This window comes from Lissotriton vulgaris, unplaced genomic scaffold (genome assembly GCF_964263255.1).
Source record: "Lissotriton vulgaris unplaced genomic scaffold, aLisVul1.2 SCAFFOLD_1266, whole genome shotgun sequence".
NCBI lineage: Eukaryota > Metazoa > Chordata > Amphibia > Caudata > Salamandridae > Lissotriton > Lissotriton vulgaris.
The window spans coordinates 121165-136253 of record NW_028249470.1 but is presented as its reverse complement, the minus strand read 5'-3'; the positions used below and the strand labels follow the sequence as shown (position 1 = coordinate 136253).

Here is a 15089-nt window from a genome sequence, read left to right as displayed (position 1 = left end):
ATCAGTGATGTCATTAATAATGTAATTGAATGTCATGAGGGATGTACTAGGTGAGATCATAAGCAGCACATCGTGGGGACGCAAGGTATAGTTAGTTTAGTAAAGTATAGCTTGTGAATTTCAGTAGGATGTTTTGTTTTATTTTATCTCAAGACGTAACTATAAAAACACTTTAAGTTTTGTTTTTTCAGTGAATTTCTAGTTTTTTTAAATGTAAAGTAAAATAATATTACAAGACGTTTCCGTAACGTCACTTCAATCTTTGTTTTTAAATAAATTTCTAGTTTTTTTTATATACGGTAAACCTAACTATAACTTCACTTTAATCTTTGTTTATTTCAGTGAATTTCTTTTTTTTTAAACATATTCTGCCAACTCCCTCATTGTGTATAACTTTTAACAGTGAGTAGTGGGCGGTTAGACACAGGGCCTGGCACGCAGCCATGCCCTGCTTGCAACCCGACCATGGATGTCCTCCCCAAGCTATGCATGGTGTTTGACTGTGCCCGGCATTGGGTTGTCTACAGGGCCTAGCACGTAGTCTGTTCCAGCGCCCAACCCTTCCATTGTATCTCAACACTCCCATCTTGTATGGCCTTGGGCTGTGCCTTCCATAGGGTTTCCTGCAGGACCCACGCCAAACCCCCACTGGCAGCCAACTTCCCTTATATTAATGGCCAAATGCCCATGGTTGGCTAACCCTCCCCCCCACAGACCCTTAGTCCACATTGTCTATTTTTGTTTTTCGTACAGTGGTACTCCCATGGTTCTGACTCAGAAGTAGCTCTTCAAGGTACAACCGGATAGTGTAAGCTTCAGTTCTTGATGTTTTTTTTAACACTTACACGGTTCCGTGACACCCCATCGTTCTCCCTGCAAGACCATTTGGGTGGAATGCGCCTGGTCTTGCAGAAGTCAGCAAGACCTCACGTGGGGACTGAAAGGTCCAATGGAAAAAATGACTTCCCAGCACCCCAGTATTCCTATGGGACCAACCCTCCAGACATCACTATATTTCCTCTAAAAAACAGAATAGATTTACAGCAAATCAAAGAAGCACACTTTCTAAGTAAAGATCTAACTTTCTGCCAAATGTAGTGCAATTCTGTTCAGCCAATTTTTCTCTATCACTTTTAAAATATTTCTACGGAAATTTGCATGGGGAAAACGTGTTTTTGGTCCCCTCTTTTTTTCAGTCCCAGCTTGATAAATCACCCTAAACCTCTCCAGGAAGGAGCTGACTTGGAAGAACTTTTTTAAACATTTCTTGAAGATTTGTTCAATGCGGCCCAAATTATTAGCAACACCTAAAGCGCTTTTCTGATAGAAACTGTGACCTAATATACTACCACAAAGTGTCAACCGCCTTTGTTTAATATAGCTATATGACCACCCTATGTAAAAAATAAACGCATGAGGGAGTATTGAGGCACATCATTGCATACTCTGGATTCAATTCAATCTTTATTCGGTTAAAAAACCTTGTAAGATACAATACATTTAACTAATAAATACAAGCGGATACAAAGTCACAGTAAAATTTGGGTACTCTGGATTGATTTTGAGTTTGGCCGAAGGGGTAGTGTACGTCGGGATGTCGAAGGACGTTACTTCCACTATCTTGATGGTTTTCTGCCTGTCAACATTACAAATGACATGCCGGGCCAGCAGTTATCTCTGTGCATTAAACGGAGCCGGCTTCACAGTAGTTCCTTTCAAAGCACTTAGGGGCATTTTTACGAGCTCCTTACGCAGCCCGAGCATCACGTTTGTGATGCTCTGGCAGGGCAAATACCAAAATCATACCTATGAGGCCACGCAAAGCGACTATGTATGCCTTTAAATGTCCTGATACATATGGAGTAAGGCAAGGCAGCGCAAATCGCTGCGTTGCCTTGCTCTGCGCTCAAGAGGAGTTCCCTGGGCCTTACGTTTGGTGTTCCCACGCAACACCCATGGCTTTTGATGCTCCCCTAGATTTACAAGAGCATGTAATCCTTATGCTGCCCGAGGTGAGGTGTAACGAGGAAAAATATCTTTATTTCTCCTCATTTCTTTCTTTTTTCTATGTTTGTTGCATTCTGCTGCACACATCGAAAGAGGAAAACACCTCTTAGGATTGCTTATGGGAAGGATGGTGCTCCTTCCTGCACTAAAACTATCCTGCCGTCAACACAGGCACCCTTGCGCCGTAGTGCAAGGGGGCATAAGTTGGAGCAAGGTTGCTGAAATGGCGCCATTGCAGGGGCAAAGGACAGGAATGCACCATTCCTGCCCTTTCACTTGGGCGTGGGGTCGTGCAGCAAGCAGCCTTGCTCCGCTGCCCAAAGCCAAATCCCCATCAACGAAGGCCTAAATGTTTGGTGGACGGCCACCACATTTTAGATTATTTTTTTCTTCAAAAACAAACTTCCAAAGTGGGAATTTGTTTCTGAAAAACATAACACTGATGATCTCACACTGTGGGAATTTTTCATCCAGGGTGTGGGGGGTCATTATTGTGTTTTTTTCTGTCCCTCACTGCCAGGCTTTTCCTCAAAGTGACAGACAGGAAAAAAAGGCCTTACACTAGTGATACTCAAAGTACGGCACGGGGGCCGCATGCGGCCCTCCTGACCTTTACATGTGCCCCCCTGTTTACTCCAGTCGACTCAGCACTAACATGATTTTTTTTTTAATACAGTAAGTACTTATTTAAAGGTTAATTGCAGTTAGGGAAAAAAAGTAACTAGGCCCTTAACTTTAGGTACACCTTCATTTTGAAAGACAGCAAACATGGAAAAAAAACGATAGTCTTTTTAAAATTCAAAAAGTGTATTTCATTTCAAATTCACCTTATATGTGACTGTGAAGAATAAGCAGCCAATGACCAAGAGGTCTAGCATTTGGGACCTTATAAATATTTAGTTATGCAGCACAATATCCTTGGTGCAACAATACCAACTGTTGTGTGGCTAAACACTTATAAGGTCCCAAAGGCGAGACCTATTGCTTGTAATTTTTTGTTCTTGGGGGAAACCGGTCTAGTGCCAGGAGGGTCAAGGGTGAGTGGCAGAGAGGTGAGGAGTGAGTGTCAGGAAGATGAGACGTAAGATAGTGTGAAAGTGAAACTGATTGCGATCACGCTACCTGGCTGAGAGGAGGCTGATAGTCAGTGAGTGGCTGGGGGGGTCAATCAATCAATCAATCAATCACGGCTTTTGTAAAGCGCGCTAATCACCCGGAAGGGTCTCAAGGAGCTGGGGGAGAAGCGTATGTTACTGCTCGAACAGCCAGGTCTCGAGCTGCTTCCTGAAGGAGAGATGGTCTTGGGTTCGCCGAAGGTGGGTGGGGAGGGAGTTCCAAGTCTTGGCTACCAGGTAGGAGAAGGATCTTCCTCCGGCAGTGGCTCTGCGGATGCGTGGTACGGTGGCGAGGGCATGGCTGGTCGATCGTAGCTGGCGGGTGGGCGTGTAGAAGGTCATGCGGTCGTTGAGGTACTTGGGGCCCAGGTCGTGGAGAGCCTTGTGTGCGTGGGTGAGGAGTCTGAACGTGATTCTCTTGCTGACGGGGAGACAATGCAGGTCTCTAAGGTGTCCGGTGATGTTGCTTTGTCGGGGGATGTCCAGGATGAGTCGTGCGGAGTCGTTCTGGATGCGTTGGAGTCTTTTTTGAAGTTTGGCTGTGGTTCCGGCGTGAAGGGTGTTCCCGTAGTCCAGTCGGCTGGTGACGAGTGCCTGGGTAACGGTCTTCCTGGTTTCTGTGCGGATCCATCTGAAGATCTTGCGGAGCATGCGCAGGGTGTTGAAGCATGATGAGGAAACGGCGTTGACTTGACTAGTCATCGAGAGGGAGTAGTCCAGGATGAAGCCCAGGTTGCGTGCGTGGTCCTTTGGCTTGGGAGCGGTGCCCAGGGCGGGGGCCACAGGTAGTCGTCCCAGGCGGAGGGTGATGATCCCAGGATGAGGACTTCCGTCTTGTCTGAGTTCAGTTTCAGGCGGCTGTTCTTCATCCAATCGGCGACGTCTTTCATCCCTTCGTGTTGGCTGGCTCTGGCAGTCGCGGGGTCGTTGGTGAGGGAGAGGATCAGTTGGTTGTCGTTGGCGTAGGAGATGATGTTGAGGTTGTGTTGGCGTGCGATGGCTGCGAGGGGGCTCATGTAGACGTTGAAGAGGGTTGGGCTGAGAGAAGATCCTTGTGGTACGCCGCAGATGACTTCGGTGGCCTCGGATCTGAACGGGGGGAGGCGGACTCTCTGGGTTCTTCCGTCGAGGAACGAGATGATACACTCCAGTGCTTTCTCTTGGATTCCGATGTTGCTGAGGCGCTGCACTAGGGTGCGGTGGCAGACAGTGTCGAACGCCGCAGAGAGGTCCAGGAGGATGAGGGCCGCTGTTTCCCCGTTGTCGATCAGGGCTCTGATGTCATCAGTGGCTGTGATCAGGGCGGTCTCGGTGCTGTGTTTGGCCCGAAACCCGGACTGCGAGGGGTCGAGGGATTCGTTCGTCTCGAGGAAGGCGGCGAGCTGTCTGTTGATGGTCTTCTCGATGACTTTGGGAAGAAAAGGAATGAGCGAGATGGGACGGTAGTTCTTGAGGTTGGTGGGGTCCGCCGTTGGTTTCTTCAGGAGAGCGGTAAGCTCGGCGTGCTTCCAGCTCTCCGGGAAGTACGCGGTGTGGAAGGAGGTGTTGATGATGTCCCGGGGATGGGGTGCGATGATGGCGTCGGCTTTGTTGAAGACGTGGTGTGGGCAGGGGTCGGATGGTGATCCGGAGTGGATGGAGTTCATCGCGCGGGTGGTGTCTTTGGTGCTGATCAGGGTCCAAATGCAGAGGGTGGTGGTGGTGGCAGGCGTTGGTTCGATGGCTGGGTGCGTGGTTGGTGCGTCGAAGCTCTTGCGGTGGAAGAACAAGGCGAGTGAGTTGCAGAGGTCTTGCGAGGGAGTGATGTCGTTGTTTCCGGCGCTGGGGTTGGAGAACTCTTTGACGATGTTGAAGAGTTCCTTGCTGTCTTGGGCGTTGTTGTCCAGTTGTTCTTTGAGTGCCGTCTTCTTGGTGGCGCGGATCAGCTGATGGTTTTTGCGGGTGGCGTGCTTGAGGGCGGTCCTGTTGTCTGTGGTCTGGTCGAGCCGCCAGGCTTTCTCGAGGCTGCGGCAGTTCTTCTTGGAGTCCTTTAGTTCGTCGGTGAACCAGGGGGTTTTCTTGCTGCCGGGTCTGCTGGGAGGGTTCTTTAGTGGTGCGAGGTCATCAGCGCAGTTGGTGAGCCACTTGGTGAGGTTGCTGGCTGCTTCGTGGGGGTCCGTTGTGCTGGTGGGAGTGTTCTGGCTGAGGGAGGCGGTGAGCTGCTTGGCGGTGATCTTGCTCCAGCTCCGGCGGGGAACCTGTTGCGGGTGGTGGTGGGTCGTGGTTCTTCTGAAGCTGAAGTGGACGCAGCTGTGGTCGGTCCAGCGGAGTCCGGTAGAGTGGCTGAAGGAGATGTGCTTCCTGGATGAGAAGACAGGGTCAAGCGTGTGGCCGGCGTAGTGGGTGGGGGTGTTCACCAGTTGCTTGCGTCCGAGGTTGGTGAGGTTGTCCAGCAGGGTGGTGGTGTTTCTGTCGTTGTTGTGTTCCAGGTGGAAGTTGAGGTCCCCTAGGAGGATGTAGTCGACGGAGGGAAGGGCGTGCGGGCTGATGAAGTCTGCAATGTCTTCACTGAATTGTGTGCGTGGTCCCGGGGGTCTGTAGATGAGGGTGCCTCGGATGGTGGTCTTGGGGTCGGTGTGTATCTGGAAGTGGAGGTGTTCAGCGGCGGTGGAGGTTTCGTCGGATTTGGTCGAGATGCGGATGGTGTTCTTGTGTACGATGGGTGGTGTGTGTGTGGTTGTGTGTAGTTGGGTGTAGTTGGGTGTGGCTGTTTGTGGTTGTGTATGTGGTTGTGTGTGTGGTTGTGTGTGGTTGTGGGTGTGGTTGTGGGTGTCGTTGTGTGTGTGGTGTGTGTGGTTGTGTGGTTGGTTGGGTGTGTGTGGTTGTGTGTGTATGTGGTTGTGTGTGGGGTTGTGTGTGGGGTTGTGTGTGTGGTTGTGTGTGTTATTGTGTGTGTTGTGCGTGGTTGTGTGTGAGTGTGTGTGAGTGTGTGTGTGGTTGTGTGTGTGGTTGTGTGTGTGTGTGGTTGTGTGTGTTTATGTGTGTGTAGTTGTGTGTAGTTGTGTGTGTCGTGTGTGTGTGGTTGTATGGGCTGGTTGTGTGTGGTTGTATGGGTGGTTGTGTGGTTGTATGGGTGGTTGTGTGTGTGGTTGTGTGTGTGGTTTTGTGTGCGGTTGTGTGTGTAGTTGTGTGTGTGGTTGTGTGCGTGTGGTTGTGTGTGGTTATGAGGGTTTGTGTGTGGTTGTGTGTGTGTGGTTGTATGTGTGGTTGTGCGTGTGGTTGTAGTTGTGTGTGTGTGCTTGTGTGTGTGTGCTTGTGTGTGTGGTTGTGTGTGTGGTTGTGTGTGTCTGGTTGTGTGTGTGATTGTGTGAGTGCTGTGGTTGTGTGTGTGGTTGTGTGTGGTTGTGTGTGTTTAGTTGTGTGTGTGGTTGTGGGTGTGGTTGTGTGTGTGGTTGTGAGTGGTTGTGTGTGTGGTTGTGTGTGTGGTTGGGTGGTTGTGTGTGTGGTTGGTGGTTGCGTGTATGGCTGTGTGGTTGTGGTTGTGGGTGCGTGTGGTTGTGTGGGTGTGCGCGGTTGTGTGTGTTTGGTTGTGTATGTGGTTGTGTGTGTGCTGTTGTGGTTGTGTGTGTGGTTGTGTGTGTGTGGTTGTGTTGTGTGTGTGTGTGTGGCTGTGTGCATGGTTGTGTGTGTGGTTGGTTGTGTGTGGGGTTTTTGTGTGTGGTTGTGTGTGTATGGTTGTGTGTGTGTGTGGTTGTGTGTGTGTGTGGTTGTATGCGTGGTTGTGTGTTTGTGGTTGTGTGTGTGGTTGTGTGGCTGGGTGTGGTTGTGTGTGTGTGGTGTGTGTGTAGTTGCGTGTGTGGTTGGGTGTGTGGCTGGGGGTGTGGTTGTGTGTGTGTACGTGAATGGGGTTGTGTGTGTGGTTGTGTGTGTGGTTGTGTGTGTGTGTGGTTGGGTGTGGTTGTGTGTTTGGTTGAGTGTGTGTGTGGTTGTGTGTGTGTATGGTTGTGTGTGTGTGGTTGGGTGTGGTTTTGCGTGTGTGTGATTGTATGTGTGGTTGTGTGTGTGGTTGTGTGTGGGTGTGGTTGTGTGGTTGTAGTTGTGTGTGTGGTTGTGGCTGTGTGTGTGGTTGTGTGTTTGTGGTTGTGTTTGTGGTTGTGTTTGTGGTTGTGTGTGTGGTTGTGTGTGTGGTTGTGTGTGTGGTTGTCTGGTTGGGTGGTTGGGTGTGGTTGTGTGTGTGGTTGTGTGTGGTTGTGTGTGTTGTTGTGTGTGTTGTTGTGTGTGTGGTTGGCTGGTTGTGTGTGTGGTTTTGGTTGTGTGTGTGTGGTTGTGGTTGTGTGTGTGTGGTTGTGGGTATGTGTGGTTGTGTGGTTGTGTGTGTGGGGTTGCGTGTGTGTTGTGTTTGGGGTTGTGTGTGTGGTTGTGTGTGTGTGGGTGTGTGCATGGGTGTGTGTGTGTGGTTGTGTGTGTTTGTGTGTGTGTGGTTGTTTGTGTGTGTGGGTGTGTGTGTGGTTGTATGTGTGGTTGTGTGTGTGGTTGGGTGTGGTTGTGTGTGTGTGTGTGGTTGTGGGTGTGGTTGTGTGTGGTTGTGCATGTTGTTGTGTGTGTGGGTTTGTGTGTGTTGCTATGTGTGGTTGTGTGTGTGGTTGTGTGTGTGGTTGTGTGTGATTGTGTGGTTGTGTGTGGTTGTGGTTGCGTGTGTGTGGTTGTGGGTGTGGCTGTGAGGTTGTGTGTGGTTGTGGGTGTGTGTAGTTGTGTGGTTGTGTGTGGTTGTGTGTGTGTATGTGGTTGTGTGTGGTTGTGTGTCTGGTTATGTGTGTGTGGTTGTGGTCGTGTGTGTGGTTGTGTGAGTCATGTGGTTGTGGATGTGTGGTTGTGTGTGTGGTTGTGTGTGGTTGTGTGTGTGTGTGGTTGTGTGTGTGTGTGTGTGGATGTGTGCGTGTGTGGTTGTGTGTGTGTGGTTGTGTGTTTGTGTGTGTGGTTGTGTGTCTGTGTGTGCGATTGTATGTGTGATTGTGGGTGTGGTTGGGTGTAGTTGTGTGTGTGTGTTTGTGTGTGTGTTTGTGTGTGTGGTTGTGTGTGTCATTGTGTGTGCGGTTGTGCATGTGGTTGTGTGTGTGGTTGTGTATGTGTGGTTGTGTGTGTGGTTCTGCATGGGATTGTGTGTGGGGTTGTGTGTGGTTGGGTATGGTTGTGGTTGTGTGTGTATTTGGCTGTGGGTGTATTTGTGTGTGTGGTTGTGTGTGTGTGTGTGGTTGTGTGTGTGCGTGCGCGGTTGTGTGTGTGGTTGTGGTTGTGTGTGTGTGACAGTAATACTAAAAGCATCTCAAAATAAAGGAACACAAACATTGTTATGTTAGGGGGAGTCTTGTAGAGCGCTCAGCTACTCGGGCAGAGTGTCCCGGCGCTATCAGACCTAGAAAGCAGAGACCACAAGATCACCGAGGCTATTGTCCAAACAACCATGTTTTAACCCCTTCCAGGCTCATGAAGAGCTGGGCTCGTCATGGTGTAGCCTCCTCGCACGCTGATGACAAGCCCAGCTCGTCATGTAACATGGGTTTTTTAAAATCTCAGCATAGGTGCAGAATTCCACTAGCGCGCATGTGGTTAAGTTCCTTCCTGAAGGGAGAAGGTTGTCTAGCTTCCGGAGAGACAGAGGCACTTTGTTCCATAATTGGGGTGCCAGAAGTTTATACGAGCGTCCCCCAATGCGAGCTTGTTTAATATCCGGAACAGTAGCCAATGCTAGCGAGGCAGATTGTAGGGATCTGGAAGGATAAGAGAAACATATTCTTTTCCTTAGATAGAGCGAGCCAGTGCCATAGAGGGCTTTAAACGCCATAGTGAGAGTCTTGAAAAAAATGCGTTTGCGCACTGGCAGCCAGTGAAGTGATTTTAGTAGAGCAGAAGTCTTGGACCTACGACTAAGGCCAAAGATTGCCCGTGCGGATGAGTTTTGCACAGTTTGTAGGTGGGTAAGCAGATACTCGGGGAGGCGCAAGTATAGTACATTGGCATATTCGAGCTGTGAGCCAATCAAGGCCTGAACCGTGATCCTCCTGTGGACGGGAGATAAAAAAGGGGAGAAATTTCCTCAGAACTTTTAAGAGGCCGAAACACTGCCCCACTAGACCCAGAATCTGAGGTTTAAGAGTCAGCCCATTGTCCACTTTCACTCCCAAGTTTTTTGCCATGGAAGTGGCAGCTGAAGGAGGGAACATATCAGCCGGCCACCAAGATTTCCAATAGAGGTCAGGGGGGCAGCCAAAAAAGAGAACCTAAGATTTATACGAGTTGCGCTTTAATTGATTCAATTGGAACCAAGAAAAGACGGCCCCTAGACAGCCCTTGATCTTGTCGCCATTAAAGTCGGTGTTCTTTTTACAAGTAAAAAGAAGCTGCGTGTCGTCAGCATAGGATACAATCTGGGCTCCGTAAGACGCAGCCAATGCTGCCAAGGGGGACATATATATATTAAAAAGAGTGGGATTCAGGATTGACCCCTGAGGAACTCCCACCTCCAACGGAGGCACTGAGGCTGAGAATGGAGGGGCCCAGATTGTTTGTTGGCGGTCAGATAGAAAAGACTCAAACCAACTAAAAGCCGTCCCTCTCAAACCTGGAGTCTTGAGAGAAGACGGTAGTGAGGGACGGTATCAAAAGCTGCCGACAAATCCAGCAGAACCAATATCACCTTCCCTCCAATGTCCAAGACCTCCTTAATAGATTCCGTAACATTGAGTTTGGAGAAAGAGAAAGCACGTTGTAAGTCAAACGGGCTCAGCAAAGTATTGACACAACAACAAAACAAGATCACTTAGCGAAGACTGAGTGCTGATAATGGATACACACAGCCCATCATCTTAAGAGTTCGATTGCAACCAATGTGCACTCAAACCTGCCCCCTCCTTGTGAGTTGCACCCCATATTTCATGAGTTATAACTGCTGCACCCACCATAGCGCTTTGAGATCTAAAGCGCAACATAGGTCTAATCGAGTAACCAGTCGCCAACAAGCTGTGCTTTTAAAAAGAATGTGCCAAAAGTTTCCAGCTTCCTCATCATGCCCTCATGAAAGGGCCAGCGAAAGGACTCCCTGAATAGTGCACCAAACATGAAGCAGCTGCTACCATCAGAAATAAACACTGTGAACGTTGTCCAGTTTCACAGTAACATTTCCTTAATGTTCCTTAAGTCACAAAACAGTAATACTAAAAGCATCTCAAAATAAAGGAACACAAACATGAAGTTTGTGGAAAGAGAAAGCACATTGAGGCAGCGATGGAAGAGAAATTTAAGGTGGGCGTGATATTGCCTGATGAAGATGCACGCATTGGGAGAATCCCGAATGCTTGTAAGCGTGAAGGCAAGGGGAGGGAAGGAGGCAGGGAGCAAGCAAGAGGAAAGACAGATGGCGCTGAAGGCTGGCAGTTCGCGCGTGCACGCTCACGTGAATGGAAGCTTGTCACCTAGCCAGCAGCACTTTGAAAGCTTACCTACTAAAGTCTCTCCGAGCAGTGCATGTGCGCTGACTCAGCGAGACCTAAAAAGGAGGGAAATTGAAATAAAACCATTGCCCAGGGTCACACAATTTATTCAAGTGGAGAAGCCGAGATTCATCCACGGTTTTGAAGGTTGACATTGTGCATTTGAGTTCACTAAATAGACATGCTTTGCTTCCCCTACACTGACTTTACACCCCCGCTGGCATCAGTTCAGCCCTCGGTCACATTAAACACCAAACTTTGTGCCCCTAGAAAAATGTTTGTGACTACCCATGCCTTACACCATCCATCCTAAATAGGGATGGGTGGCATAATGTCCTTCCTCTTCTGGCCTTTACTATGTTTCATCTTGAGCCTGTTGACCAGATGACGTCCACCCTGGGATCGAGTAGGTCATATTGACGGAGGGTTGCTGAGCTCAGCTTCTACAGGTGTGGAACAGGAGCCCAGATTACTACCGATGCCCAGGCCGCTGGCGCAAACCGCCTCTTAGTTCCCATGTCGAATAGTTACCAAATAAAGAGACGGGCGCTGGAGGCAGGAATCAAGAACAGAGTTTAATTCTCATGAGGAGAGCCAGTCATTTCGGACACGAAACACGGTGTCTTTCAGGAGGTGCTCTAACAAGTGAGCTGAGACTCCTTCTTTTATACCTTACAAAACACTTGACATTACAATCAGGACAGTGTGACGCAAAAGAAAAGACATCCCTATAATCCTCGTGTCAATCCTACCCCACATATGTTCACAATAGGGACCCTTGACCTGCTGATAAGAGGGGAGGGCAATCACGCAGCTGAGTGTTCCGTCAACTGTTTAGGATGTGTGCGCCTGATCATAGCCCAGGGGGTGGGGTGGCCAGGATCAATAGTGGGTCCTTTGAAGAGGAGTGACTTCATACAATAAGGGCAGTAAATGGTATCTCCTGGCTCAGGCGATGGCCTCGGACATTTGTGGTCAGCCGGACTCGGGGGAAGGGTCATCAAAGGAGTGGTATTCATGCCGCGTGGACAATCGAGCGCGGAGGGGAGGCTTGTCAACAGAGGGGCATTCATGGAAGGAAAGGAGGTGTTGGTCAGGCGCGGCCGTGACTCTCAAGGACAGGCTCTTGCAGAAGAAGGTTTATGACTTGCCCATGTGAGGAGAAGGAAGGGGGAGGGGGGAGCCAGAGGGGACACAAGGGCAGAGTCGCATAGAGAGAAAGATCTTATGACCCGTACATGAGAGAGCGGGGGCAGTCAGGTGCAGCTGGGGAGGGCTATGTCAGCTAAGGCGAAGGATTGCCTCTTCAAGAGGGAATGGGGGGTTTTGTGCGGGTCAAGCAGAAGGGTTGCCTTTCACAGCAGGGTCGCGCAGAGGGAGAGGGTTTCATGGTCTATGCATGAGAGAGGGGGTTTAAGATACGCGCAGGAGGGAAGCCGGGGATTCCAATGGGTAAAAGGCCGTGGTGCCTAGGATGGCTATACATATGCATATGGGTATGGGCTCTTACTGGCAGAATGATAGGGTCAATAATTTACGGTATTCATGGTGCTCACAGGGAGAGGAGTGGGAAAAGAAGGGAAATGAATGCTGTTTATGTACATCAATTTCTTCAATTTCCACAGTCGCCCCTTTTTACATTACAGCGTTCATTTTTGCAATTGATGGGGTTACAGATAGACAGGCATCGTTGAAGAATTAGCATTTTGTCGATACTAACATTTGGCATACAATCATAGACAGTTGAGGTGATGGGCAGAATGCAGCACATAGGAAATTGCATTTCGTTGAGTTCCTAACAATTAAGCACACTACATAGCATAAGTGTTTCTGACTTAAAAATGTGACCAATGAACAGTTTTGACCAGGTAGTTGAGAGCGGAATTCAGTTAAATACACAAGATTTCTTCGTCACAGTGTCTTTTTATCAGTGAGCCATCACTGGTAGGCTCTAGTCCGTGTACTTTCGTTGGCGCTGTTGAGCACCGGCGGTGGAGCTATAGGTCCAGCTCGGCTCTATCCTTACGCGTTGCAGGGTGCGGCCAGTCCTCGGCTGTTAGACCACAGTCCTGTTCCCTAAACAATCCGTTTGGCGGCGCTTTTTGCTCGGCACCTATATTTCCGTGGCAACACCCTACTCCACTTGAGTGCAGTTCTTCCCTTTGGCAAAAAGTCACGTGGAAAAGAGGGTGAGTGTTGTTCAAATAGTCGATAGGAGGGGGGGCGGAGTTGGGTCAGAGTTCCTGGGACACACAAAAGGGACCAAGGGAGCAAAGGATAACAAGCAGGCAGGCCCATCAATCGGGCCCAAATAAGGGGGACAGAGACTCCAGGCACACGTGGGTTAGCAGACGAAGGGCTTCAAGGCGGCCCGTCATTTTTCATTTTCCACGTTGAAATTGCGGTCTCGTCCCGTATCTTGTTGCTCTGCAGCTCCACCTTTGGTCGAGGTCACACGGGTCCCAAGATCTGCAGCCAGGCTGTACGTCACATCTGACCCTTCTCCTTCGGTGATCGTGAATCTTTGAATAGGTACAAAACAAGGTTTTAGAGAGATGGCAGAAGAAGATATCTACGTATGTGAATTCCTCCCTCAATTTTACGCATTTGGGAGATACGCTCATTGGTCACAGTCAGAGGTTCATTTACCAAGCAGTGCATATGTCGGCATTCCTACTGAGTTCATGCCAAGTTTTATTCATTGTCTACACAGGTCACATATGGAGGAAAGTCAGACTTTTATCAACTGTGTACTTCATCAAACTCAACATTTCGGAGCCTCCAGGGAGACTCGTCTTTCTAACCTGAGCCTTAACAGTCTAACATTTCCCTTCAAGGCTGGCTAACCTTTTCAAACAGGGCGGGGGCGTTATCATCGGGAGTCAGGGCAAAACAAGGTTTTCTCGAGGGACGACAGTTACTCATGGTCATTATGTTTATATCCGGGACAGCAGCTGGGGTCAATCAAGTGGGGTGGGGATCCTTCGGGTATTCGCGCTTAGGTGCAAAGGGGGTGGGGCAATCTGGATATTGGGGGTCAATCTAGGCGCTGGCGTTCGTCTCTGATGAACAGAATAAGGTGCCATTGACATACAGTTCCCCTATAAATGGCCAGATTTGGGGGACCTTAGTCGTCTTACCTGTCCTTTCCTTCTCAGCCAATTCAAGTTCATTCATTTTGCAGAAAGGAGAGGTAGTAATATGGCGAGATACAATCATTTTAGTTTCGGTCAATTTCGCTGAACACCTTCGCGTTCAATAAGTATCTAATCAGACTGGTGCCGGTGGGGCACAATTTTACCACAAAGAGGGATAGAAAATAGGGAGACTCTCATAGAGAGTGGGAGTCGCCCGCAATCTAAACGAGCCATTCGGTACACGTATGACATGTAGAGAGAGAGAGAGAGAGAGAGAGAGAGACGTGTACGAGAATAGGTCATTTAGTGCGCTCACAACACAGAACAGCAAAGGTCAGGCAACACGCAAATACAGACAGAGGGAAGACATAAATCCGTACATTACATACACACAAACTCAGACAAGGAAGACAGCACATGTATTACATATATAAGACATTTCACGACAAAACAGAAAACAACAGGTGGCCAACAAAATCCATATTATATCCTACGTATCTTTTCTATCCTATTTATCTACGTGCTTAGCTCTTTCTACCCTTCCCTCCTTTTCCTTCTCGCTTGTTATCTCTGCGAGCGTTCTCAATTGCCAATACTTACACCTCGGTTAGTCGATCAGAAATTAACCTGGTCGTGCTATTTACCCATGGTTGGATCTTAAACCATTTTTCAGTTCCTTCCTTTGGTGGGAAGTTCTCCAGGCTGAGGCAACGGCAAGTATTGATCGGGAGAACAGTCGGACAGCTTGGCTATATCTATAAGAGTGTGAGAAAGGGGGCAGTGCATTTTGAACATCAGCAACATTTCTAACTTCCCAGACGGGTGGTGCCGTGGTAACCCTTACCCACACACTTTTTCCTTGTCCTTACCCTACCTAGTCAAATGTCTAGTTACATTGTCTAACGTGTTATTTCTTAATCAATCGTCGTCATACAGTACCCGTCAAGTTTCTATGTCAGTCCATCCTCCCAGTCGCTATGTTCTAAGGAGGAACAGTCATGTTTAAGTCTACGTCTTTTTGAAAACTTATCGTCATAACGACTACACACATATTCCCTCTTTCCCTTTTCGTCGGTGGTTTGACCATCGCTCTCCCACACTTCAGCCGACGTTCTGACGTGACCTGCAGAAGGGAGGAGAAAGAAGGGGTGGGGGGCAGCATTCAAAGCACATCAGCATGCAGTAGTCCGAAAATGTGTTTACCTACCACTTACTCGACCTATCTCCACGTACTGCATTTCGTTACCGTCTCGGCGTTTAAGCCCAGAGGGACCAATGATGTCAGATAGATAATCATTTGACGATCTGCGTATCTACATGAGTTACTTGGTCGCAACCCCTTTTGTTGGGTGCAAGGGTGGCGG

At 48.9% G+C, this 15089-nt stretch overlaps 1 protein-coding gene across 1 annotated transcript in view; it reads left to right on the top strand.

The window, feature by feature from the left end:
* The window catches only part of LOC147663565 (uncharacterized), a 159011-nt gene that overhangs the window by 126451 nt on the left and 17471 nt on the right, over positions 1-15089 (top strand). The gene's annotated exons all lie outside the window — the stretch shown is intronic.